This window comes from Balaenoptera borealis (assembly GCF_965194805.1).
Source record: "Balaenoptera borealis genome assembly, chromosome: 3".
In the NCBI taxonomy this organism is placed as follows: domain Eukaryota; kingdom Metazoa; phylum Chordata; class Mammalia; order Artiodactyla; family Balaenopteridae; genus Balaenoptera; species Balaenoptera borealis.
Window position 1 is genome coordinate 91,872,577 of NC_138866.1, and position 27,770 is coordinate 91,900,346.

Here is a 27,770-nt window from a genome sequence, read left to right on the forward strand (position 1 = left end):
AATTCACTGGCAGCATCATGCACTTTTCCAAATGTGAGCCCAACTCAGTTTAGGGGTCAAAAACCAAAATGATGATCTAATAATATTTTAAATGTACATTTATAGTTTATTTTGCTGTTTAAAATTTTTTTTTTCTGGTGGGAAGCATCTTGTAGCACCTAGGACAAATTATGTTACCTTCTTTGGTGAATTTCAACAACGAAGTATTTCTCACTAGAATTAAATCAGGATATTATACTAACCTCTCTGGATCTGAGTGTCCATGAGCAGCATATATGATCCTTGTCATGCAGTTGGTATACTTTGTTTCTAGTTCTGTGATTGCCTGTTTTGAAGATAATGGATAACAGGACATGTACTTCATAGTGTTATGGAGCGAATGGGGTCCCACTGCTCGCTGCTTACAAAATCAATTATGTACTCACAAGTGCTGGTAGAAAGGAAAGGTGCCTTTAATCAGAATGCCGGCAATCTGGGGAAATGGTGGACTCAGCGTCCCTCAAAAACCATCTCCGAAGATTCTGCTAGGCCATGAAAGCTTTTAAAGGGAAACAGAAGAGTAATCCCAGTTAATCACTGAGATAGGGGGTCAGAGTTGTTGCCATCCCTCACTGCGTGCAGGCTTGTCGGCTCCTCGTGCTCTTCCTCTAGATGTTATCTTGTGCACGCAGTTTGATCAGGAGATTACTGAAGGGGAAGCTAGGGAAGAGATCTGGTCATCTGTTAATTACTTATTCTTCATTTCTACTTTGATCGCCGGAAAGAACCAACAAGTTAGGCAGGGTTTTGTGTGATTAAAAGATTTGAAGGGTGTGCTTGGGCCGGAGATGAGTAGAGCATGGGGGTGCCTGCTTTAAAAGTTAGTTACAATATAACTTTGCTAAAGTGACAAGGACAGGGGCTTCCTGCTGTGGGTGGTTTCCTGCAAAGAGCTGCTTACATATCCCCACTTACCAGAACATCATTCCATTTCTGCGGGATTAGGGGTGAAGGTCTATCTTCTGTACCCTCTTCATGCTGACATAGGGTGCTGTATTCTCAGAGTGGAAGGTGTCATCATGGGTCTATAGCATCTCTTTGCTGACAATTTTAGTTGTCCGCTTACATATACAGGCAGAGCAAACCACAATTATTTTGATGCCCACAAAGATATAGATTAGTATGAGCAATAATGTTAATCCCATTCTCTTGAGGCCAGTTCTTGGAATTGTGCTAGCCATAGATTCAGTACTGCTCAAGTTGGAGTAGCTTATGTCATGGCTACAGCTGGTCACCATGCAGTTAGCTGTTTTCTCTGGTGACAGTTATAGTATTTGTGAAACAACTCAGGAATGTACATCAGACACTGAGTCTCTGACTCTATCGTCCTAGTCATTAACTTCTTGGTTTTGTAATGGGGGGGAGGAGGGTACTGCAGGGTTCTGCTCAGTTCCAATAGGATGTCAAAATATTGTGAAATATAAAGCAAATGGTTCTTTTTTTCAAATGAATGTTTTTTATTGGAGTATACTTGATTTACAATGTTGTGTTAGTTTCTGCTGTACAGCAAAGTGAATCAGCCATACATATACATATATCCACTCTCTTCTAGACTCCATTCCCCTATAGGTCATTACAGAGCACTGAATAGAGTTCCCTGGGCTATACAGTAGGTTCTCATTAGTTACCTTTTATATATAATAGTGTGTATATGTCAATTCAAATGGTTCTTTTGTAGGGTGGGGTTTATGTCACTGAGGTGAAGTGAAAAAAAAAAAAAAGAAATTTACAATTCAATAAGCTCCTCTTTTTTTTTTCATACTTACTTTTCTGATTTTTATACTACTTACATAAAAAGATCTAGGTTAGAGCAGTGCTCATGACTGCTGTGGAACAACATTCTGGAACACCAAGAAGTCTTCACTGCTTAGGGTTGAAACTTGTGGCCCACTTAAGTGTGGAAGTTTTTTCTGTTTGCCTACTGTTTCCAGTAATATTGTATTTATACTGATAACATGAGAAACCTCAGATGGAGGCCAGGTAAGGGTTGGAGGTGCAGGCTAGAGCCTTGGAGTGGCTTCTCAGAAGTAAAGGTTATCTATTTGTGAGACTTCATTGCTGGGGGCAGGGACATCTGGCTAAGATCCAATAGTCTCTTGAGGTGGAGTTCAGGGGTGGGAGCTTAGCACAAAGATCAGGGCCCCATGTGCATCCCATTGACTTCAGTTCTGAAGCTGGTTTCTGAGTGCCTACAGTGGATTTGCCTGCCAAGTAAAGTCTTAAAGGCTGCACCTGCTGAGAGCTTTAGGATAAGGTAAGGGGAAAAGTTTTCTTTGAGCGCAGGGAGAAGGTTTTGGTTTCCGACATCATTAGATCCAATTTAATTCGATGAACATTTATTGAATTTCTAGATGAACAAACTGGCCTACAGCCCTAATCAGACTTACCACCTGTTTTTGTAAAATAGCCTCTTGCTGGAATACAGCCATATATGGGCTATGGCTACTTTTGCACTGCAACAGAAGAGTTGAGTTAGTTGTGGTAGTCTAAATAGCTCACAAAACCTAAAATATTTGCTATCTGGTCCTTGGCGGAGAAAGTTCACTGACACCATTCCAGAAAGGCAATAGACCAAAGGATAGCCATACCACCTGGATTAAGATCTCCAGCTTCTTTACTTACTACGTTTGGGACTAGATTTCCAAATTCTTAACCTTTCTGTTGTCTTAGTTTTACCATGAAATAGGCATAATAGGAAGAAGTACTTAAAGAAGTAGTCAGTGTAACGTGCTAGGAACAATGCTTGGTAATGTAGGTGCTTTTAAATGTCAGCTACTTCTGTTATTTCTCTTCCCTCTCCTTCCCCTCCTCTAGGCCTTGAGGCTGAGCATTGGGAACACAGAGATAAACACAACAGGGTTTGATACTCAAGGAGTTTACAAAATAGTAGTGGAAACAGATAAAGAAAAATACTGATCCAGCATAAAGTAATGAGTGCAGTGAGGGAGGTACTCTTGGGTCTAGGGAGATCAGAAAAGAAAGAAGTCAGAGCCGGTTTTACTAAGGAGACAACAGCCAGACAAAAGTTGAATAAATAGAAATTTCCTAGGTAGACAGGCAGTCAGAAAGACTCCCAAGCAGACAAAACAGCAGGTATAGAGGCAGGGAGGAGTAAGAGAGGATGTCCAGAGAACTACAGATAGTTGAGTGGTTCTTGAAAACAATGTACATAGTGGTGAGTGATGTATCAGGTTGAGTTTGTAGATAGGCCCAGATCACCAACACCTTGTTAAATACTGTGTATAAGTGTTTTAATAAAATGTTTATTGAGTGACGAAGTTGGGTAGGTCTTTGGATAGGGAGAGCTTCCAGGGGAATAGTCTTTATTTTTTGACTTAAGACATCATCCAGTTTCTTTAATTCAGCAAATGTATGTGTTAACTTCACTGGGCTGGGTGTTATGCTGGATGTTGGGATACAGATAAGCAGGACATGATCTCTACCTTATAGTGACCTAGTGTCCAGCTGGGGAGAGTGCCACAGAACAGTCACAGTAAATAATACCCACTGTTAATAAAAGTATTTATCAGGAGTCCTGAGAGTATGGAGGAGAGAGTGACTAAATGCCTAGAGAATGTGCCTTGAATTTAAGCTGGATCTGAAAAGAAAGTTATGGCCTTCCCAGGCTGAGAGAGGCGACCGGCCATTCCAGGCAAAGAGTAGAGCCTGGAAGACAGAAACATGAGGTGTGGGGTATTTGAAAACATGTGTCAAGAGGCATTGTGTGCAGTATGAGTTGGATGCCAAAAATACTGGCTAAAGGGATGCCAGTTCTACTCTCCATTGCAGAAATGCCTGAAATGGGGGATTGTTGGTGGATATCTCAATGAGTAGATTCTCAAGACTATAAAGGAGAGTTCAGTTGGAATTGATGATTGCCTGTGTCTAGAAAGGAAGGGAAGGAGGGAGGAGAGATACAGAAGAAGAAAAGGAATAGAAGATAAGGAAGGCTGACGTATGGATGCTGGGAAAGTTAGGGAAAGTAGTATGGGAAATGATTTTGGAGGCAAGGTGATGAGTTTCTGGTGATATGGTAAGGCATCTAAACAAAGATATAGAGCAAATAAAGACCCAAACTATATAATTAGATTTTGGAATTTTTGGTTAAGAGGCAAAGAAACCTTAACAGATATTGAGAATATTCACTGTCAAATGATCTTCTTAAAGCAGTCTTTTCATGGTGTTACTTTTTAGTTCAGAAACCTTTAGAGGCCCATCATTACCTCATTGCCTAAACTCTTTAACGGGGATATTAAATTTCTCCTCAATTTGGCCTTAACTCTGTTCTGTCCTGTCTCCTGTTTGAGCCCATACATGCCCATTTGGACAGTGTTGTCCTGGCTTAACCATTCCACTCACTAATTGCCTCTTGGTCTTCCTTCTGGACCTTTAATCCTAAACATCACTGCCCTTTCCTCTTTTCTGAAACAGTTCCTACCTATCATATAAACTCAGTAGAATTCTTATCTGTATCCTTCTCTGTCTGAAGCCTGTTCTTTCTCTGTATCCCTGTTCCTTTTTCTCTTTACCAGTGTTCCTTTTTCTCTGCATCTGCCTGTCTCCCCCACCCTCCACCCCTCTTTTGAATAAGCATTTCTGGGAATAAGTTAATTTCTCAGAAAACCTTGGAAAACACAAAGGATAATTTGCTAATCATAGGATATGCATTGCTATTTATGTATATATTTAAGTTTTATCCCCCTAAAGAATAATGATTTCATTGTTTTTGTAAAAATGATGAATACTTAATCTTACCTCTTTATCTAAAATAACTTTCCTACTGGCCCACTTACATGACTTTCTATAATTTACTTAGGTTTATTGAGTGCAAACAAAACCTATGTTGATAGAATGAATCCATTTTGTAATTCTATCATCCTCAAAGGATTCCCCCTTTTGGTTTCATAATAAGTAAGTTTAAAAAAAACTGAACATAAATCAGTCTGTGGGATTCTAGAGTCTCCTAGATTAATGTCACTTGATTTACTCTCTGAATCCAGCCATCTAACCTCAGCCAAATTTCCTGCTGAATTCTCTTGGCACACAGCTTTAACTTTAGAAATCAAAATCCGTCTGTATCTTTGCCTTGTTCCTTCTGAGTTTGTGCTTTGGTTGGTCTAAGACCTTAACTGAATGCTTCTATTACCCCTTTAGAAAATATGATTCTTATTGAATGTGGCACTGTCCTTAGACTGTAGGAGTGGAGGCACAGATGACGTGTGCCCCCAGCAGGGGACTCTGGAGAGTGCCACCACTGCTTTATTCCAGATGCCTACACTTTAACATGCTTAGTTTTGACTTGGACTGATTTTCCCATCATGGAAATCCACGCCTTTCTCAAAGGGATATGAAATCCAATGTTCTCTTTCTGCCAAAATTCCTTTGTTTCTTTACCTGGATATGAGTGTGAGTTGGGAGATGCTGACCTTGAGGTGAGAGTACAAGGAGAGATGTTTACAGTCAAACTGTGGTTTGCAGCCTCTGCTAAACTAGCCAGCGTTCCAAAGGCCCATGTTATTTTCTTTTTCCAAATCTCTAATAATTAGATTTAGAAATCCTTAGAGACCATTAAAGTTAAACACTCACACACACACAAAGCAAAATTCTCAAATCCTTTAGACATTGTTTAGAATGGCTATAAGCCATCACTAAGGACTGGTAGGGAAAAATTTAAGTATTATTGGTTAGGAAAAAATTTAAGGATTATTTGTCAGGCCTTGCTCACAGATAGAAATTATCTAAGGGTGTGGCATAATGTTTGGGTTTCTAGAAGCTCGGGGCCAGGGTGATTTGGGAAGGGTGTTTCCTAAGGTGTGACCCCAGAGGAAAAGGTGGAGCTGTGGTCAGAACCAGGAGAGATGGGCACATGTATCTACCATGGGAGCGAAGTCAAGGACACACACTGGAGGTTAAACAGAGGAGTCCATGAGGGAGTAAATGGAAACTGAGGTAGAGAATGGGTCAGGTGGTTTGGGTGCTGGTTTGAGAAAGGGAGAATTTACTGGGAGCATTCCTTTTGGGACTGCTCAGCCTGTGCTCCGGGTTGGGTGGCCCTGCTGCTTAGATGCATTCTGCTGGGATGGACACGAATCTCCTTGCTTGGATTACCAACTTTGCCTATGACCATATGCTGACAGAGTGCTGTCCAGTTGCTGACTAATTTGTTTGGATCCTGTGATTTCCAAAGTCACGAGTGATAATCATGGCTTTTGAGCACGTATAAGGCACTGGCATAGACTGCTCTTTAGGAAGACATACAGAGTAAAAAAAAAAAAAAAAAAAAAAAAACAACTTATTTATTTAGTTTATGGTTTATACATTACTCTTTACCTGCATTATCTGATTTGAATCTCACAATAACCCTGGGGCACATGGTTATCCTCATTTCACAGATGAGGAAGCTGAGGTCATAGAGTTACATGTAGTTACAAAACTAGAGAGGTAGTAAGTGCTGGAGCCAGATCCCAAATCCCAGTCTTTTGATTTAATCCAACACTCTTGCTGCCATTACTTTTTATCTCAGGGTATTAATCAGCTGGCTTTAGCAATCCTGTACCAAGTAAGGAAGGTAATATAAAGTTTTGATTTTTCTTGGCTATGGTTTTCTCTTGAAGCTAAAGAGAGGTGATGAAGATAGGTTACCTTGTGGTTAAAGAGTTTCCTTTTGGCTATTTCCCATTCTGGTACTTTTGCCTTAGAAGATGTAAAGCCATGTGGCATCCAGTAGCTTGCTTAATCTAAGGAGCAAACTCAACTTGGCCAGAATGTGCGTGAGCTCTTCTGTTACAGAAGAGCCATGAGAAGTGCTGTGGAATTTTCTCGTTTGATGAAAGTGTAGTCCTCATGGATTATCTCAGTTAAGTCTAAGAAGAGTTGTTTATTTTTTATCTAATGGAGAAGTATAAAGGTACTTGGAGTCAGTCAGTAATTTCAATTTCCTGTTGCGTTCTCAATATCAAGGAAATTGATTTAAAAATAGCTCGTAAGATATCAGGTACTAAATTCTATGATTTCAACACATTCAATTGTTGTTCTTATAAGAATTTTGAAGAAAAGTTTTCTGTAAAGAGCCTAGAAGAAACTCCAAAGGACCTTTCTAGAGTTTACAGATACTGGTTGAGCAGAGATCCTTAAAATCTGTGTGATGGACTTCTAATAAGGCCAAATAAAAATGAGTCCTTTAGTTTTGTCTTTTGTTTTCATTTTTACAAGGTAATAGATTCTTATGAAACAAAGTATAAAAGAATAAATCAAATAACTATTTTTGTTATGCACAAAAGATATGCTTTAGTTGTTTTGGAAGACAAGTATGGGGAAAATTTGCTTTCACTTAGGTCTTTTTCCATTCCCCCTCTGCCTAGTCTCTCCTTTTTGCTCCTCAGCTCCTGTTGCCTTCTCAGCTGTCTGGCCACAGAGGGCAGGATCATGCCAGGAGTAAAGCTTCTTTAATTTCTAGGAAGAAATGGGCTGAACTGTTACCCCAAATTACTTGGGGGTGAGGCTTCCTTCCTAGGTTCTCCTCTTCCTCTTTCAGATGTGTGCATTATATACCCCTATTCACTGGTTCACCTTGCCTCTTCAGATATTTAAGGAACTGAAAATGCAATGCAAACATACTCTATTAAGTATGATTTTAAAGACATAGCATCTTAAAAACCCAACTTCTGTAGGAACAGCAGAACAGTACCAGTGTGTAGGAATCACATACGCAGCTGTGATATGTGCTGTGTACTGGTTGGTGCCTGAGCCACTGACGGGTAGGCCAGAGCTCAGAATCTCCCTCTTATCCCACAGAGCCTTGTTTCTGGCTCCTGAGGCCATTCTGGAGCCACAAAAGCCAGAGAATTCTGGAATTTTCATTCACTTGTGTGAGAGTTTTAAAAGAGCTAAAATGAAACAAATTCTGCAGGTACATTCTGAAGACAAGTTGACCCCTGCAGTAGTCTTAAATACACTTGGTCATCTTAGACTGAGGCAGGCCCAGAATGAACCTATGAGCTTGATGGCCTCTTCATACTCTGTACCTTCAAACCCTTGAGTTCCCCAAGTTTCCTGAGTTAATGTGATTTGGGCAGGACCAACAGTAGAAGATGTGGTAGAGAGTTAGACCAACGAGACTAAACATCTTCCTCTGTCAAACACTCTGATCATCTTTCCCAAAGAAGAAAATTTTCCTCCCTCTAGGAAGGTCATCCTTGTGTATTGACCATCAGCTTCAGGGAGACCGTGCATGCTTCAGGACAGGAGGAAGGGGACATCTACTCTCCTAATAACAGCAACCCCATAGACTCTGGTGACCTACAGCTATGAAAGCAAGCTGGAAACAGCTCTTGTAGCGTCACATGAAATTCACATACAATAGTTGCCCTAATGACATTTCCCAGAAATAAATCCTGAAAGAGTCACAGCAGCTAAATGTGAGTCATGAGGCACCATCCTCCAACAACATTTGTATCCTTGAAAAAGGGTCCTTGTTTTGTGCATTTATGTATTCCTGTGGTACCTAGCAAATGTTTGCTAAATGAATAAATGTGTTAAATTAATTTTCTTCTATTCATATGGAGAAGTAATGGGTAGGAGGCCAATTCAAGAATGCACTCAAAGTCCAGCTAGAGAGTGGTTATATCTAGCCTTTAAGAAAATCTCTTCATGTACGTTAATGATATTATTAACAATAACTAACATTGAACACTAACCTATGTGACAAGCACTATTCTAAGTACTTTTAAAGCATTTGCTATGCTTGTTTGTTAATATGGTCCTCGTGTTCCTCACGTTCAGAGTACCTACATGAAATAGTTCTTTCCAAGGCTGCAAACTGTGTCATAAACATGTTCGGACACACACATTTCAATACTGATGCATTCCCAGCTCCTTCTCCCCGCTCTCCCCAACTCTCCTCATCTGTTCACACTGTTGAGATGTGATAGTCAAACTTCCTCTAGTGAATAAGGAATTTTTTGGTAGGTGTTGTTTTTGTTTGTTTGAAATTCTGCTTAAAAGACAAAAGCAAATGCATTTGGCCATTACAATACTAATTAGGTTTGTGTTCTGTGACATAACTGTTAATACTGACGAATATTCCTTTTTTGTTCTGTAAACAGAGAATGTTACCAAGGTTTTCCAGCCAACAGAACATTCCGTCTTGCATCTCAGTGCTTTTGACAGTGGTCTTCTAATTCACATATGGGCTTTTCCTTAAAACATTTCAAATCTATGTAAGTGAAATATAGCACAGGTTACATAGATTTAATTTAGAGGAACCTAAGGGATAAGGACTAGCTTCGGATGGTTTTGATGCTAGGAACATCCCATAAGGTAGGTTCCGATATTTTGCTACTTTACAGATGAGGAAACCAAGGCACAGAACAATTAAGTAACTTGCCCAAGCTCACGCAGCTAAAAGTAGCAGAGTTGGGATTCAAACCCATGTAGTCTAACCCCAGAGACCTCCCTCTACAGTCTTAACCATTATGTGACATGAGGGTGTCAGTCAGGGTTCTATCAGAGAAAGGGATTTGTTATATAGATTTGACCACATGCAATTGTGAAAGCTGTTTGAACAGTCTCCATAAGGCTATATCTTTGCATCTGGTGCTGAAGCCTGAAGCCAGTAGGAAAGACGGGCAGGAAGTGATGATGGATGTGAAGTGGGGGAGAGCAAGGACAAGCCAGAGCCCATGAAGGTGGACTGGAGCCAGGGTCAGACTCTCAGCACCTCCACGTCTCCCACTTTGATGATACCGGTGTCCTGCAGCAGAAGCCAAGCATGTACCTGGTCCAAGAGTAGGAGAAGCTGAAGGAAGGGCCAGTGGGGCCTGGAGGTGCCATGGACCTGGCCGCTGCTGCATGCCAGCAGATGTGGGATACCAGTGAAAATCAGTTTACTTTCTCATATAAAAATATGAAGTTGACATTTCTTTCCAGCCATCTGGGATGACAGATATTGTTCTTGACCAAATTCTAAATTATTTTCACTTAATAATTAGACTTACTGTGACATGTTTTGAAGTTGCACATTTCTCTCATACTGGCATTTTATCTGCACTTTTTCTGGTGAAAGCCTTCTTAGTCCTGGTGGTTTATCATTTTCTTCCCTGTCTTGTGGTGTTCACTCAGTCTATTTTCCAGAAGCTGTCATTCTAGAATCTTAGGGCATGGTCCAGGAAAACATCTCCTGCTGTTCGTTATTAGTTATTTACTTCCTATCCTTTGTTATTTTTCAAAGTACCTAGCTGCAGGTGTAAGAAAGTTTCCTAATAAGAACTTCTTAATTAGAAACTGTGTACCTCTTCCTACTCATGTAAATATGTTCCCAACTTGTTTCCATGCAAGTCAGCAGAGGTGAGTTACTATCCATGTATCTAGTGATTTTTGCAGATTATTGCCAAATATCAATTGTAATGACAACAAAAACTATTATCCATTGTATCTGTATAGACATTCACAGTTTTTTAAATTGAAGTGTAGTTGCTGTAAAATATTATATATTACAGGTATATAGCATAGTGATTCACAATTTTTAAAGGTTATACTCCATTTATAGTTATTATAAAATATTGGCTATATTTCTCATGTAGTACAATATACCCTTGTAGCTTATTTTATACCTAATAGTTTGTACCTCTTACTCCCCCACCTCTATATTGCCCCTCCTCTTTTCCCTCTCCCCACTGGTAACCATTAGTTTGTTCTCTATATCTGTGAGTCTGCTTTTTTTTGTTGTTGTTAAATCTACTAGTTTGTTGTATTTTTTAGATTCTACATATAAGTGATATCATACAGTATTTGTCTTTCTCTGTCTGACTTATTTTGCTTAGTATAATGCCCTCCAAGTCCATCCATGTTGCTGCAAATGGCAAAATTTCATTCTTTTTTATGGCTGAGTAGTATTCCATTGTGTGTGTGTGTGTGTGTGTGTGTGTGTGTCTGTATTCTCACATCTTCTTTATCCATTCATCTGTTGATGGACACTTAGGTTGCTTCCATATCTTGGCAATTGTAAATAATGCTGCTATGAATATTGGGGTGCTTGTATCTTTTTGCATTAGTGTTTTTGGTTTTTTTTGGCTGTCTACCCAGGAGAGGAATTACTGGATCATATGGTAGTTCCATTTTTACTTTTTTGAGGAGTCTCCCTACTGTTTTCCATAGTGACTGCACCAATTTACATTCCCACCAACAGTGTACAAAGGCTCACTTTTCTCCACATCCTCACCAACATTTGTTATTTGTGTTCTTTTTAATGATAGCCATTCTGACAGGTGTGAGGTGATATCTCATTGTGGTTTTGATTTTCATTTCCCTGACGGTTAGCGATGTTGAACATCTTTTCATGTGCCTGTTGGCCATCTGCACTTCCTCTCTGGAAAAATTAGACATTCATAGATTTAACCACATGAAACATCAATTGATCATCACTCATGCTGTAAGTTCCAGATGAAAACATGACAGGGCACCACTCTATGTTAAGGGCAGAGACATTGCATAGTTTTTTTTTTTAAAAGTCTGAGGTAGATGATTCCTCTTATTGTCTTTAGGAGGGAATGGGGTAGGAGAGACCACAAGAATGAGCACCCCCTCAGTCCATTAGACCCCTCTAATGTTAGAAAGCCTTTCTTCTGTCAAGGACCACTGATGCAACATTAAAAAACAACCAGAGACCACCTGCATAGGAAAGCAATATGTTTATTCTTTTAATGGGAAACTATAACTTGTTCCAAGAACAAGGAATGTAAAATTCTACTCAATTAACACAAGATGCTTCATTTCTGTATTTTAGACTTATGGGGGAAGGGGACAGAGAGATGAAGATCAAAAGGGAAAGAGTCATATGGACAAAAATAAAGCGAAATTGAATCTGATGAAGGGGAGAGACTGACATGTACACACGGCTTGTTTATGAAGAAGCACATGAACACAAACACAGAGAAACCGCAAACAAACTCATGGCTGTGTGCATTCACTTCTCACCCTGGTCCCCAGAGAGCTGCATAAACACATTTGCAATCATGGGCTTCTGTGAAATAGCAGCATCCTCATTTATCTCTTCAGGATATCACCAGTTATGTTGCAAGTACCTTGAGAATAGGGACAGCTCATTAGATGTTTGTGAAATTGAAACATTTTTATCTTCCCTAATACTACACTGCATTTTGGAAAGTCTGGGTGTAGTGTAGGTATATTATCTTCAATACTTGCCATGAGGAAATTAAGAAGAGGGCCACATTTAAAACGAGTCAGAGCGCCCTCACTCCCAGTGCCCCCTCATCCAGTGCCCATGTCACCTTCCTGGTCTGCTCAAGTGCACGCTGCTCAACAGCAAACTCTGGGCAACATCCTGTGTAGTCTTGTTGGGTCTTTTTCATGGCACATAACATAGCTTCTCACTTGCTTAAACTGTTGTTGTATTTTGTTGTAAACTACTACTTTTTGACCATATTGAATACTATAAGAAACCAGAAGCAAATTTTTATTCCTCTGCTCAACAAATACTCAGTTGAGGGCAACTATTCAAGCACCGTGCTAGAGATGATGCATTAGCAATCAGCAAGGCCAGATAGTCCTTGCTTTCATTTATTTATCATTTTGTGGGAAGACAACAATAAAGTAATCATTAAAGTGTTCTGGTGGAAATACACTACTTATTTCTCAGATAAGCACTGATTTCTCCTTTGCTTCTCCTTCATCTTTTTTGTCTCTTACATTTCCCCCCCTGTAATTCAATTCATAGGAGAAAACAAAGACAAGAACTCATTCCCTTTTATGTTAAAATACCAGGACAGGCCAGCTCTAGGCAAGTGTGACCATTGTTTTCCATAGTCCTTCATTCAGCTCTGACCAAGATTCCTTCCCAACTCCCTGAGCTCCTTTTCAGTTGACTTGAGATTGTCTGCTCCTTTCACGTTTTTCAAAAACAAAGTCTTAGGGCAGTTCTGGAAAGTTAATTGGAAAGTATAGTTTCCTCAAGAAAGAGAGGGGAACATAAAAATGCAGCTCATCCAGCAAGCAACCTCAGGTTCTTCCTTTGCTGATGGGATGGGAGGTGACATTTATTGAGAACCTGCTCTATTCAAGACACTCTATTAGGTTGCGCTATAAAGATGAAGATGGCACAGTCTTTGCCCTCATAAAGTAGTGTGTGCTAATTATAATTAGAAGGGAACACACAGTAATCAGTGACTGGAATGTTCTGGGAGAGCCTCATGGAGGAGGGGCATTTCTGCTGACATTGAGATTCGGGGATTACAGAACTAGTCTGGGTACAGTACCAATGCGGAGCCTCCCCTGTTGGACAGGCAGGGATGGAGTGTGGTATTGCAAGCAGGAAGTGACACAAACACACTGTAAGAGGTAGGAAAGGATTGGGCACATTCAGAAGGCTCGGTGTGTCCTGCTGGATTGGAATGTGTGTGCCCTCATTTATTGGAGAATGAAAAAATCATGCAGCACTTGATGCAATGAAATATTGGGGAACACCCCAACAAAACGGTGATTTGGGAAGTTTATTATGGCAGCTGTATACATGTTGATAGGAGGTGAGAGGGAGACCAGTGAGAAGGTAGAGTATTTGTTCAGGCCTGGGATGATAAGAATCTGAACTAGGAAGGTAGAGTATAGGATGAAAAGGAAGGGAGCGATGGATTCTGTCTCGTCATCTGAGTGGCCCAGGGGTTAACAGGAGCTTACTGTATTGCCAGAGAGCAGAATGCAGGTGACGGTGACCACAGCAGAGTGAAGCAAAGGTTTCAAGATACAGGAGTAGAATTTATTATGACACAGACAGCGCTGGCTTCTGCTGCTCCTGGAGATCTGAGAAAGTGAAGCCATAAACACGTGCGGGTACTGTTACTGTGTACAGACAAGATGGCATTATGCTGTGGATTTGGAAATATTCACAAGTGCCTCTTGGAATGTAGCTTTCCGTGGATTAATGCGGTTTGTGTTGAAAGTGCATATATATTTTTTTCATCCGTGTTTTTGCTTTTTAAAAGCAGGTAGTTAAAGCTTTTCTTCCCCTTAAATGTAAAATGCTAATTTAATTTAGTCTTTGCAGCATGGGAATGGGACATTAATGTGGCTGAAAACAGCAGTTTATTTTTTGTGGGTTTGACCATTTCAGAAACTTCACATTTATGAAAAATATTATTACTAGGAAAATAAATTTGAAACCACAGTCCAACTTCCATGAGGACTGTATAGTGTTTTTCCATTCTACTGCTTAAATACTCCAAAGATTCTATGCCTCAGAGCTGGGACTTGTATAACTGTGCTACATAGGAAAACAGAGGACTCTGGAGTGGATTCTGAAGTGGTTTCCCCCATCCACCTCTGGATGGCTGTCCTTGGAAACCGGCTCTTAGTTTAGCCCAGTGGAGCTTTGTGTTTGGAGAGAAATTGGCCTGTAGCGTGCAGCTCCATGACTGTGCAAAGACAGCTAAAACCACAACTGCTTTTAGCCCCCCACCCAAACAGTGGGAAAGTATTTTGGGGTATGAGAGTCTCAGAAAGATTAATTATACAATTACATGATAAGATTTCCAGTTCTCTCAGACCAGCATATTTATTTATTTTGTTTTGATTAATTATCCTGAGATGAAGTCTTTATCCAAGTTAAGTCTGATTCCCAAAATATTTATCACTTTTTAACTTGAAAACCAGTGCTCTGCGTTCTTCCATCGCCACACAATCTTTATGCAGTTTGCCGCTGCGAGGCTACATGAAGAAACTCACTGTGTTGAGAATGAGGAAGATGATGGTCCAGCTCTACTTTGCACTGCTCAGACCAACGGGGGGAACCACTTTTAAGAAGGGCATACACAGACTAACGTGTGTTCAGAGAAATAATCAGTGAAGGAGGCTTGAAATCCAATCGTGAGAGAAACTGGGTGGTTGGTCCGGAGAAAACACTTAAATGCTAACAGAGCTGTGGTATTTCACTGCTGCCGGGGAAGATGCCATAGTTTAACTACTTGGCATCCAGGCCCCTTTCCTGGGGAAATCTGCTGCTGTATGCACACTGGTGAGAGGTCTTGCCTCCTATGGTGGAAACTGAGGGGTCAGATTTGCCTCTCACAGGTCACTTGTCACCTGAGTGTGAGCAAGGGTCCTCAGTTCATCCTGTGTCCTGGCACATGCTTATGTCTCGGGCTTTGAGTCTAATAGCCACAGGGTTCATTGACAAAGTATCTAGAGTCCAATGTCATATCCAGACTTGTGGAGAGACTTCGGCAATGGTCCTCACTGCCTGTTTCCCTTGACGTCTGACCCATCCCCGCCTGGGTTCTCGAGTTCTAATAGAGAATAGGAATCTGTAATCATAATAGATTTTGTGAGCTCCCTAATAACTTTAAAATTAATTCCTTTTGATTAAGTTAGTTCATGTAGGTTTCTGTTGTTTACAAACAATAATCCTGACTATATAGTTGCTAAAGACCCAGTAATGTTTTCTTATTTCCAGCTGGAATTCTTAAGCTGGATCAAAGGATTGTGTTATGGAATCTGTATGTTGTACTATGTGTAGAATTTCAGATATTTATGCACTCAGATGGGGGAGAAGGTCCATAGCTTTTATTTGATTCTCAGAAGGCTCTATAACCCTGAAAAGGCCAAGAAACACTTATGTACAGGATACAATGTAAACACCTTACTTAGCATAATATAAAGCCCTTGTGGTCTGACCTCTGCCTACTGCTTCCATTTTTCTCTTTTACTGTGTTTCTGGTTGCTTCTGGTCTTCATCCTCTTCCTATGCTCCGATCAGATCCAAGTACTATGGATTCTCTAAAAGCACTTCATGGTTTTTAATCTCCATGTCTTTGTTCATGAAGTTTCCATCTGTCTTAAATTCACATTCTTTTTCTTTGCTTCTCACCCTAGCTTTTAGTTGGTTTGCTGGACACCTACTCATCTTTTAGACTTGGCTCGTTTCACCTTTTCACGGGAGGACTGTGAAGGTCATGGTCACTATTCCCCATCCCCTCGGCCCACCTGCTTTCAGCATTGCCAGCAGCCCCTGTCAAGCTAGCAGCTGGCACGAGTGTCTCTTTGCTGTCCTGGGCATTCTCCAAAGTCACTGAAGGTAGTCACTGAAGATGTGCTGTCCAGGCACATCTTTGTGGAGAAGTTAACCCCTCTGGGGGCAACAATGGGAGTGTCCATGGATAAATGCCCCAGCCTTCCCATCCACAGGTGGGCCAATTCTGGGACACATACTACATGGTTCTTTGGAGAGGCCCCCAAGCAATTAGGCCGTGGTTGTTCACAGTGGTGACCTGCATATTAAGCACCTTTTATTTGCTTTTCTTCTTTCCTGTCTCACTTGCCTTATTCCTGTCCTCCTGCTTCCTGGATTTCTACTACCTCCACCCAAGTTTTTGTCTCAGGTTCTGCTTCCAGATGAGGACACCCTCTTGACTTTCTGCCTCTACTTTAGCTGTGAGGAGCTGCCTTACCATCTGTTACCCTTTATTGTTCATATCTAACAATTTCTCTCTAGTAGACTATTACTTCTTTTCTATTAAAAATTTATTTTATTTTATTTTTTATTGTGGTAAGAACACTTGATATGAAATCTATCCTCATAACAAATTTTAAGTGTACAATACATTATTGTTAACTATAGGTAAATGTACAGTAAATCTCTAGAGCTCATTCATCTTACTTAGGTGAAACTTTCTGTCTGTTGATAAATAACTCTCCACTTTTTGCTCCCCTAGTCTCTAGTAACCACCATTCTGGCCTTCAATTTTATGAATGTGATGATTCTATCTATCTCATATAGATGGAATCATGCAATAGTTGTTTTCCTGTGTCTGGCTTATTTCACTTAGCATATTGTCCTCAAGAGGTCCATCCATGTTGTTGCATATTGCAGAATTTCTTTCATGTTTAAGGCTTAATAATATTCTAAATAATAATAATGTGTATATCATTCTTTAAATCCATTCATTCATTGATAGATATTTAGTTTGCTTCCACAGCTTAGCTATTGTGAATAGAGCTGCAGTGAACATGGAAGTGGTAATAACTCTTTGAGATCCTGATTTCAATACTTTTGGATATACCCAGAAGTGAGATTGCTGGATCATAAGGTAGTTCTATTTTTAATTTTTTGAGGAACCTTTGTACTGTTTTTCATAGAGGCTGCACCAGTTTGCATTCCCAGCAATGACGTGCAAGGGTTCCAGTTTCTCCACATCCTCACCAACACTTGTCTTTTGTTGGACCTACTTCTTTTTTTTTTTTTAAGATTTATTTTTATTATTTATTTATTTATTTTATTTTTATTTTTGGCTGTGTCAGGTTTTAGTTGCAGCACGTGGGATCTTCGTTGAGGCATGCGGGATCTTTCGTTGCGGCGCGGGGGCTCTTTGTTGATGTGCACGGGCTTCTCTCTAGTTGTGGCATGCAGGTCCCAGAACGCGTGGGCTCTGTAGTTTGCAGCACGCTGGCTCTCTAGTTGAGGCAAGTGAGCTCAGTAGTTGTGGTGTGCAGGCTTAGTTGCCCCGCGGCATGTGGGATCTTAGTCCCCTGACCAGGGATCAAACCTGCGCCCCCTGCATTGTAAGGTGGATTCTTTACCACTGGACCACCAGGGAAGTCCCCTAGACTTACTTCTTGAGAGTAAAGAGCTTATCTTATTCGTTGTTTTTTCCCTCAGTATTAAAACCGGCACAAAGTGGATCCTCATCCATGTGTAAAAAACATAAGGCATGAGAGCTTTCTGCAGATCTCTCAAGGGCTGTCAAGTGTTTACAAATGTCTGGGGAGCAGAACTAAGACCAAAGAGTAGAATTTACGAGAAGATGGACATTTGTTCCATATGGAACTGTCAATGCACCTAAGGGAGGGGAGATTCATTAGTAACAGTAACAGTGGCTCATTATGGCATGATGACTCACTTGGTTTGTCCACTCTTCCCTCTCTCTAGCCAAGAATTCCTGTAGTAGACAGTTTTATGGAAAAAGAGTCCCACACACAGTTGCCTACAGGGATCAGGCAGACATGTAAACTAGTGAGGCCGTCTAGGCATCAGATAATTGGGAATGGCGGGAACTGCATGGAAATAAAGTGCATGCCCTGTCCAAATGGGCTAGCTGCTCCCCAGCTCCAGCCAACAGTTGTTGTGCAAGAATGTAGGTTCAGTGCTGCCAGGCCTTTCAGTTTTTCAAGGGAAAGCAGAAATCCAGATTCTTATGTAAAATTTCCCAGTCAAAAAAACAGTATGTGGGTCAAGAAAGCATCACTGTGCCTATGTTTTCCTCTAAGAGTTTTATAGTGTCTGGCCTTACATTTAGGTCTTTAATCCATTTTGAGTTTATTCTTGTGTAGGGTGTTAGGAAGTGTTCAAATTTCATTCTTTTACATGCAGCTGTCCAGTTTTCCCAGTACCAGTTATTGAAGAGGTAGAATACTCCATGACATAAATCACAGCAAGATCCTTTTTGACCTACCTCCTAGAGGAATGGACATAAAAACAAAAATAAACAAATGGGACCTAGTGAAACTTAAAAGCTTTTGCACAGCAAAGGAAGCCATAAACAAGACCAAAAGACAACCCTCAGAATGGGAGAAAATATTTGCAAATGAAGCAACTGAAAAAGGATTAATCTCCAAAATTTACAAGCAGCTTATGCAGCTCAATATCAAAAAAACAAACAACCCAATCCAAAAATGGACAAGAAGACCTAAACAGACATTTCTCCAAAAAAGATATACAGATTGCCAACAAACACATGAAAGGATGCTCAACATCACTAATCATTAGAGAAATGCAAATCAAAACTACAATGAGGTATCACCTCATACCAGTCAGAATGGCCATCATCAAAAAATCTACCAACAATAAATGCTGGAGAGGGTGTGGAGAAAAGGGAACCCTCTTGCACTGTTGGTGGGAATGTAAATTGATACAGCCACTATGGAGAACAGTATGGAGGTTCCTTAAAAAACTAAAAATAGGGCTTCCCTGGTGGCGCAGTGGTTGAGAATCTGCCTGCCAATGCAGGGGACACGGGTTCGAGCCCTGGTCTGGGAAGATCCCACATGCCACGGAACAGCTGGGCCCGTGAGCCACAATTACTGAGCCTGCGTGTCTGGAGCCTGTGCTCCACAACAAGAGAGGCTGTGATAGTGAGAGGCCCACGCACCGCGATGAAGAGTGGCCCCCGCTTGCCACAACTAGAGAAAGCCCTCGCACAGAAACGAAGACCCAACACAGCCATAAATAAATAAATTAATTAAAAAAAAACAAAAAAACAAAAAACTAAAAATAGAACTACCATACGACCCAGTAATCCACTACTGGACATGTACCCTGAGAAAACCATAATTCAAAAAGAGTCATGTACCACAATGTTCATTGCAGCTGTATTTACAATAGCCAGGACGTGGAAGCAACCTAAGTGTCCATCGACAGATGAATGGATAAAGAAGATGTGGCACGTATATACAATGGAATATTACTCAGTCATAAAAAGAAATGAAATTGAGTTATTTGTAGTGAGGTGGATGGACCTAGAGTCTGTCATACAGAGTGAAGTAAGTCAGAAAGAGAAAAACAAATACCGTATGCTAACACATATATGTGGAATCTAAAAAAAAAAAAAAAAATTGTTCTGAAGAACCTAGGGGCAGGACAGGAATAAAGACGCAGACGTAGAGAATAGACTTGAGGACACGGGGAGGGAGAAGGGTAAGCTGGGATGAAGTGAGAGAGTGGCATGGACATATATACACTACCAAATGTAAAATAGATAGCTAGTGGGAAGCAGCCGCATAGCACAGGGAGATCAGCTCGGTGCTTTGTGACCACCTAGAGGGATGGGATAGGGAGGGTGGGAGGGAGAAGCAAGAGGGAGGAGATATGGGGATATATGTATACATATAGCTGATTCACTTTATTATACAGCAGAAACTATCACACCATTGTAAAGCAGTTATACTCCAATAAAAATGTTAAAAAAAAAAAAAAGCATCACTGTCGTTGGCTATGGACCACGGGTTGTGAGTTTGCAAGCTTTGTGTAACATGTGTAGCAGAGGATGTTAAAGCGTCAGATGTGAGGACAGCCTCCTCAAGAGGCTGCCCCCCGTTCTGGTCAGTTTGCCCCCTTCAGCCCATCAACACGCTCTGCCTGTTCTCAGCTTGGGCCTTTGGCCATCCTGTCCTCACAGCAAGGAAGCTCTGTAGCTCAGGCACTTCTCCTATGACACTTCCCACTACAGCTCTTCCCTCACCAAACCCTGTCTTCTTGGTGCGCCTCTAGCATTTACAGCCCCTGGATATCTGCTGTGGTTGGTCACTCTCCAGTGGTCTCATAGCCTGTCTTATTTGTGTAACTGAGCTGTAAGTTCCTCATAGCAAGGTTTTCTATTTCACATGTCTTTCCTGTCATTTGGAGCGTAGAGTGGGGCACACGGCCAGGCCTCACTAAGAACTATTTGGTTGACTGTCGTTGGATGGTCATCTTACTCAGCGCTTCTGGCCTCACTCTTAGTAGAAGATGAGGTAATAAAGGGGAGGCTACCAGCTCTTGAGTGCAGAATTTAAAATTAAATCAGTGAAAAAATTTAAATCAGTGGGGCTCTTTCAGAGATTGAATGAGCATGTCCTCCATCTACTGCTGACCTGGTGCTCTCAGAGGTTTTATGAGGAAAATGGTGCCCAGTGTGTTTCTTCTGTCACAGGCTTTTTCTCATCCTTTCCCACCAAAGATATAACAAGATAACCAATTATTTGTGCCCTGGTTTAGATCCCTTGATTAGAGATGGCCTCTGATCATAAGCTACATAGCCATCTTTTTACGGTAGAAGTAAGTAGGCACAATTTTGCTACAACAATTGTCTAAAAGAAAAAAAAAACTTTTATTTTAACTGGTTATGATGATCTATTTTCTATTCCTTCCCTTTTATTTGAAACACATTTTGGTTGTTGTAGAAATCTCTTTTCTCCCACATCTGTGAAACAAAATACAGGATAAACGATTCTCAGTCAAATGTGATATTGGGCATTAGGTATACTTTGGACACTGGAGTTTACCAGTTATCTCCAAACCTTCTTTTAGAAAATTTCCCCCACTTTTTGATGAAGGTGCTAGTAAGCAATAGCTGCCAAATTAGTAGGTCTCCCTCATATTCCCTATTGTTTATTTTTCTGTGTTTTGGTGCAGTTTTGTACAAAGATTAGGAACTGAACCATTCTTTCAATAAACATTTATTGAGACCCTCCTGTGGTGCCACACCCTATTTTAGCTGCTAAAGATACAAAAGTGAAGAGATTAGACAAGGCCCTTGCTCTCCTGAAGCTGAACTTCTAGTGGTGAGAGATAACCACAGACCATTGAACAAATGAACACACAAGAAAATTGGATGGTGTTTGGGAGAATAAATAAAATAGTTTTGGGAGAATAAAACAGGATGGAAAGAATGTGTATGTGAGGGAGTTACTCTAGATTGGAGTTGAGGGAAAATCTTCTTGAAGCTGTGACAGCTGAGACTTGAATGACAAGGAGGGGCCAGCCAGGTCAAGATCAGGGGGAAGAGCATTCCAGGCTAACAAAACAGCTGCGGCAGTGGGCCCGAGGCAGGAGCCTGTGTGGTGTACTGGAGGTTCAGCAAGGAAGTCAGAGGGAAAGGAGAGTTTAGAGCTAGCAAATACATAATTATTCAAGTGAATTTATTTTACAGCTGTTGCAGTTTAAATGTTTATGGCTGTGATCATTTATATCTCAGAATCTCTGTCATGACTTTAGGATTAGATTCAGAAATTACCTAAGATTCATGTAGGAGAAAGTCATTGTTTCAAAATCCATGTGATATATATCCTGCTTTGAAGCCTCAGATTTCCCATGGATGGGATAGGACACTAGCAGTATTTTAGGAAAATGGCACCTGGCGTTATATTCTTTTTTTTTTTTAATTTATTTATTTTTGGCTGCATTGGGTTTTCATTGCTGCGCTCGGGCTTTCTCTTGTTGCGGTGAGCGGGGGCTACTCTTCGTTGTGGTGCACGGGCTTCTCATTGCGGTGGCTTCTCTTTGTTGCGGAGCACGGGCTCTAGGTGCGTGGGCTTCAGTAGTTGTGGCACACAGACTCAGTAGTTGTGGCTCGTGGGCTCTAGAGTGCAGGCTCAGTAGTTGTGGCATATGGGCTTAGTTGCTCCATGGCATGTGGGATCGTCCCGGACCAGGGCTCGAACCCGTGTCCCCTGCATTGGCAGGCGGATTCTTAACCACTGCGCCACCAGGGAAGTCTTGGTGTTATATTCTTAAACTGAATTTGCTTTGGAAGTAGTCATGCAGCAATGAGCATTCATGCAGTAAGACACAATTCCTTTATCCTTTAATATAATAATTGCTGTCAAGGATTATAAGAGTTTATAAAGAGATGGGGCATCCATTTTAAAGTTAACTGGATAGGGAAGAAAGCTTTGTCCATAGACAAAGTTTCAGATTTTCTTGGACTTTTTGGTATCTGCACAACAGAGACCTGTTGAGTTGCCAGCATATAACAAGCCAGAACCCTGGATCCAGAGAGCATTTGTGATGACCAGACAACACAGAACTGGTTTCCCTCCTAAAGGGTGGTCTCCAAATTTGTTGTAGCCTTTGTCAAGATTTTTATAGCACAATTGAAAACAGATGCCCTTTCTGCCCTTTCCTTTGTCATCTGAGTTAACTACCGTTCAGTGGGTGTGAGCAATGGCAATCTCTCACACATCTTCAGAACGCCCAAGAAGAGTCCTCATTAGGCGTTTCTATCCTGAAGTCTGGCTGTGAAACACTCTGCAATAGAGAGTAGACACAAGGAGGTGCCAGGTTTGTGAGGTTCTGGTAATCTGCCCAGTGCGTTCTGAATGTTTCTTGTCACAAATCAAAACACCAGTCCTAAGGTTTAATATGAAAAAACACATCTCTCTGAACAGTTTCTACTTGAGAATATTTAATCCTAAAGGAAAATATTTAATCTTAAAGGACTATGTAATCCTAAGGAAAACCAAAGCATACTGTTGCTTATGGACTATATTGAATTTTATTACAGGATGTGGCCCTAAAATATACTTGTATTTTATATATATGACATTGGCAATCCAGAGTATCAAAAATCACTGTAAATTCTTGATTAAAAGAGACTTGTTAGACATAAGACTGAATATAATGTGTGCACTTCGCTTGGATTCTGCTGTAAATTGGCTGAAATTTAAACAACTGGGAAACTTTAAATATGGACTAAATATGAGATGATATTAAGGAATCATTGGTAATTTTGTTAGATGTGATAATGATATGGAGTTATGTAAGAAAATATCCTTATTTTATAGAGTTGCACACTGAAATATGTAGGGAGCAAATGTCACATCTATAATTTATTTTAAAACACTGGCAAAATATCACTTGAAGCAAATATGGCAAAAAGTTATTAACTGTTCAGTCTAGGTGATGGGCTTGTGGAATTTGCTACTGTACCTTCTCTACTGTCCTGTATATTTGAGAAGTTTTATAATTCAAAGTTTAAAAAAAGTCTTTGCAAACTGGGACATAGCACAGTGGTTTGTCAGCTAAATAGCACTATTTTGTGATCTTAGTGGATGTCACTTTATCGTGCCTTTTGTGCTGCAGCCATAAATATCAGTGGACCTGGAAACTAGATGAGTTTTTCATAAATGGGACATTACAGTAGAAATGAACCAATACTTTCTTCTTACACACACCCCCCCACCCCACCCCCATGCTCTGATTTTGTAACTTGGCCCATGATTAGGGGAGGTGACGTAGTTCAAAAGTAAAACTGAAACATATGGAATCCTAAAGCTAGAATTTTAAACATTTTGTTTCAACCTCAATTTTTAGAAAGAACAATCTTAAACTACAGTTACCAAAGTCATTTTACTTCCTTTCAAAATGTGTATTCTATAACCTGGATTATATTAACATGCATAAAATTATTGGCACTGTCTCACATACATACATGCCTATCAATGGCCCATCTTTTCCCTTCTCTATTCAGGGCTTTTGAGGAGGAGTTCTTATTAGATCTACCTCTGTTATTTCTTCAGTGTTGTTGCAGATGGTATGTGCCAGTACTGGGTATTGGTACGACTTTCTTACCTTGGGATATTTTGCTACCCAGACCCTAAAATAATATATTTTCATATATAATAATTCCCAGTAATATATAATATTCCCATTTCCACTGAAGTTATTGATGGAAATAACAAATTCACATTACAGTGTGTGCTGATTCACATGACCTGGCTACTGATGGAACAAAACATGTTGCTGTATTTTTATTCCCACCTACATTTAACTTGTAAGTTCTCTTTTTCTTATTTTTCAACCTACTTGGTATCAGTAGTTGTAGATTCAATACCAAAGGGAATCTGGCTGTCCCCTTTCCTCAGCCTCAACATTTTTAGTAAGCTGTGAGTACTGACACCTCACTTTTTTTTTTGTTTGTTTTTACAACAATGCCTAAATGGAGGTATCTTGATTTTGAACTGGGGTTAAAAAATAGTCCTAATCATATCATCATCAACAGTGAACACCCATTGAGCACCTGTCATGTAAGGCACTGGTGAAGGTGCTATGGGGTGAAGGGTTGCAGAGTATCAAATGCATGGAACCAGAAGACCTGGTTTCTGTCTTCAGCAGTTGGCAAACTTTGTGAAGACAGGAGAGACGATTACCACGGAAAGTATATGACAAGCACCAAACGTGTGCCATGGACTGCAAGTGTGGTATAAATTCAGAGTCAAGAGATTGTTTCCAGCTGGGTCCGTCATGGTTTCACGGAGCATAAAGTTTAAATGGAACCTTCAGAAAGAGGTAAAATTTTGACAGGGAGAGAAAGGGCAAGAAACTATTTCTGTATGGATTAATGAGTATATCCAGGAGCAAGGAGTGTTTGGGTAACTACAAATAGGCCATTTTGGCTGAAGGGAAGAGATCCTATTGGGACCAAGCTTGTTGCGTGCAGGAATTTGGATTATAGTAAACACTGGGGAAGCAGGAAATGTTCTGGTTAGTAACATGAGTCAAGCTGTGTGTTAGGAGCTCAATCCGATGGCACCAACCTCAAGGTAGGTTGCAGGAATGAGAGATTAAGACAGGAATATCAGTTTGGAGATCACTGCAGGATAGTTCAAGTAGGAAAGGGAATAATAGTGTAAATTTGGGGAATGACAGTGGGACTAGAAGGGAGGGATGATTACAAGACACATTGTGAAGGAAGAAACAATTAGAATTGATGACTAAATTTAGGTCCTGTTTGAAATAGAATAGGATGATTCACATGAACTTGTATCATTCCATTGATGCAAGTTGTTAACCGTGAGTTTAATATATCTTACATGACTCAGTTGAGAAACCTTGAAAGAAAACTTTCTTTATTAACTTGTAGGAAAGTTAGCCCCACCCTTATAATTACTAAACTTTTACACAAATCCTAAGAATGGCTATTCCCCTCCTCTAACCTTGGCTGCCTTTTTATCCATCTCCAACAATTAGGAGGGCGGTGCTGTGGAGGGGAAAAAAATGCAACCTGAAACTTTAATATAACTTATTGGTTCATAAGTGGAACGTAAAAGACTTCTGAAAAAGTAGTAATAGTCTAGGGGAGGAACCTGTAGGCAGACCCTGGAGGAGAGAGTCATGTAGAAAAGTCTACCTTGAAAGTATGTTCAGTGTCCTTCGGTGGGGGAAGAGAGCCAGCTCCAGGCAGCTCTGCAAGGAGGGAGCTGGGGGGAAAATCCTAGTACCACCTTAAGAGTGGTCCTATGACCACTCTTGTCGAATGGATTGGAAAAAATCCTTCCGATCCATTCGACAAGAGTGGTGCCAATATATGGGATTGCTGAGAGCAGGTTTGTAATGACTGTTGCCCCTCAGAATGACATTTGTCCTCATGGTAGCACGTAGCCTATAAATGCAGTGGCTATAACTGTAAGTAGAAAAATAATCCCGATGTTCATGTTTCTAGAAAGGCACAGGATCCATAATATAGGCCATGCCCTACGTGAATGTAAAGGCAGATAAAGAATATGGAAGCTCCGTTTGCATGTATGTATCAAGTGATTCATCTGTAATTAACGTCTCGACAGATGTGTGCTACCACGAGAAAGCAGTTGCTGTGTCTGGTGTGTAGTGTATTGCTAGGAATAAGCCTGTTAGGATTAGTAGGATCAAGCAAATGTCTGGTAGAGAGCCAAAATTTCATCATGATGAAATGTTTGATGGGGTTGAGAGGTTAATGGATGCATTGCTGATGATTTCTATTAGCGGGTGTGTTTTTCGGATGTTGGTCGTTGGTGTTCTTATAGTTGAATGACAACGATGATTGTTCATATCATTAGTCATGGTTGGAATCCATGTGAGAATGATGATGACATATATTGTATTTAAGTATTATTTTTGTGATCAGTTTTGTGGGGATTTCTTCAAAACCTTCACCTATTTATGGGGGTTTTGGGTTGATTGTGAGTGGTGGTGTTGGGTGTGGGATTGTGTTGAATTTTGGTGGTTCATTTTTAGGTTTGATAGTGTCTTTTATTTAGGGGGGATATTAGTTGTGTTTGGCTATACAACGGCTATGGCCACTGAGCAGTATCCTGAGGTTTGGGTTTCTAATAAGATTGTTTTGGGGGCATTTCTTTCAGGGTTGATAATAAGAGTTTTTGATGGTATTATATATTTTAAAGGATGAGGAGGTGGAAGTTGTGTTTAAGTTCAGTGGGTTGGGAGACTGAGTGACTCTGGTGACTGGCTTTTTAGTGAGGAGGCTGTGGGGATTGCGGCGTTATGTAGCTATGGTACCTGGTTGGTGATTGTTACTGGCTGGTCGCTGCTTATTGGTGTTGTGGTTATTATGGAGATCACTCGTGGTAATTAAATAAAAGCATGCTAAGGGTGAGAGTAATAAGGAATGATAGGAAGTATAGTTTGATAAGGCCTTTTTGGCTTGAGATTAGCGTGGAGAACTTTAGTTGAATGAGGGGTGTGGTTTTTGGTAAAATGTTTTCTAGTCAGATTAAGTCCAAGAGGGAGGATGCTGATTTTTGGCTTATTGATAGGTTTAGATAAGGAGGTAGACGATGCATGATGGTGGGGAAATATCCTAAGAGACTAGAGAATTTAAGGGTATTTGAGGGGTAAATAAATTTTAAGTTTTGTGTGTTAAGGTTAATTTCAAGTGTCAATACAAAGCCCAGGATGGTTACTGCAAGGGCAGTTAGTTTTAGGTGTAGGGATACAGTTATTAGGGGGACTGTTGTTGGAGATAATGAATCCGGCAAAGACACTTCCAATTAGCAGGTGTTTGATGGAGTTAATTAGGAAGGGGTTGTTTTCACTGATGGGTTAAGGGAGAGAAGCAAGTTTGTCCTAGTAGTGCGAAGAAGATAAAGCGGGTACTATAGACAGCTGTGAGGGAGGCGGCAATTAGAGTTATTAATAGGGCTCAGGCATTGGTATAAGATGTGTTAGTGGCTTCAATGATAAGGTCTTTACAATAGAAGCCGGTGAGGAAAGGCATTCCTGTCAGTGCCAGACATCCGATAATAAGGGCTGTTGTGGTGAAGGGTAAAGGCTTGAATAGGCCCCCTATTTTTCAAATTATCTTGTTCGTCATTCAGGCTGTGAATAATGGACCCGGAGCATGTGAATAGTATGGCCTTAAAAAAAAGCATGTGTGCAGATACGTGTAAGAAAGCTAGACAGGGTTGGTTGATGCCAA

General features: G+C 40.5%; 2 protein-coding genes across 15 annotated transcripts in view; one reads left to right on the forward strand and one right to left on the reverse strand.

Annotated features, from left to right (window-relative positions):
* GALK2 (galactokinase 2) overlaps window positions 1–27,770 on the forward strand; it is a 139,722-nt gene that overhangs the window by 95,362 nt on the left and 16,590 nt on the right. The gene's annotated exons all lie outside the window — the stretch shown is intronic.
* The window catches only part of FAM227B (family with sequence similarity 227 member B), a 308,625-nt gene continuing 290,053 nt past the window's right edge, over window positions 9,199–27,770 (reverse strand). The window contains exons 17-18 of the mRNA XM_082387967.1: window positions 22,723–22,825; window positions 9,199–18,497 (exon numbers count right to left, since the gene is read on the reverse strand). The gene's annotated coding sequence lies outside the window, so the exon portion shown is untranslated. The remainder of the gene's footprint in view (window positions 18,498–22,722; window positions 22,826–27,770) is intronic.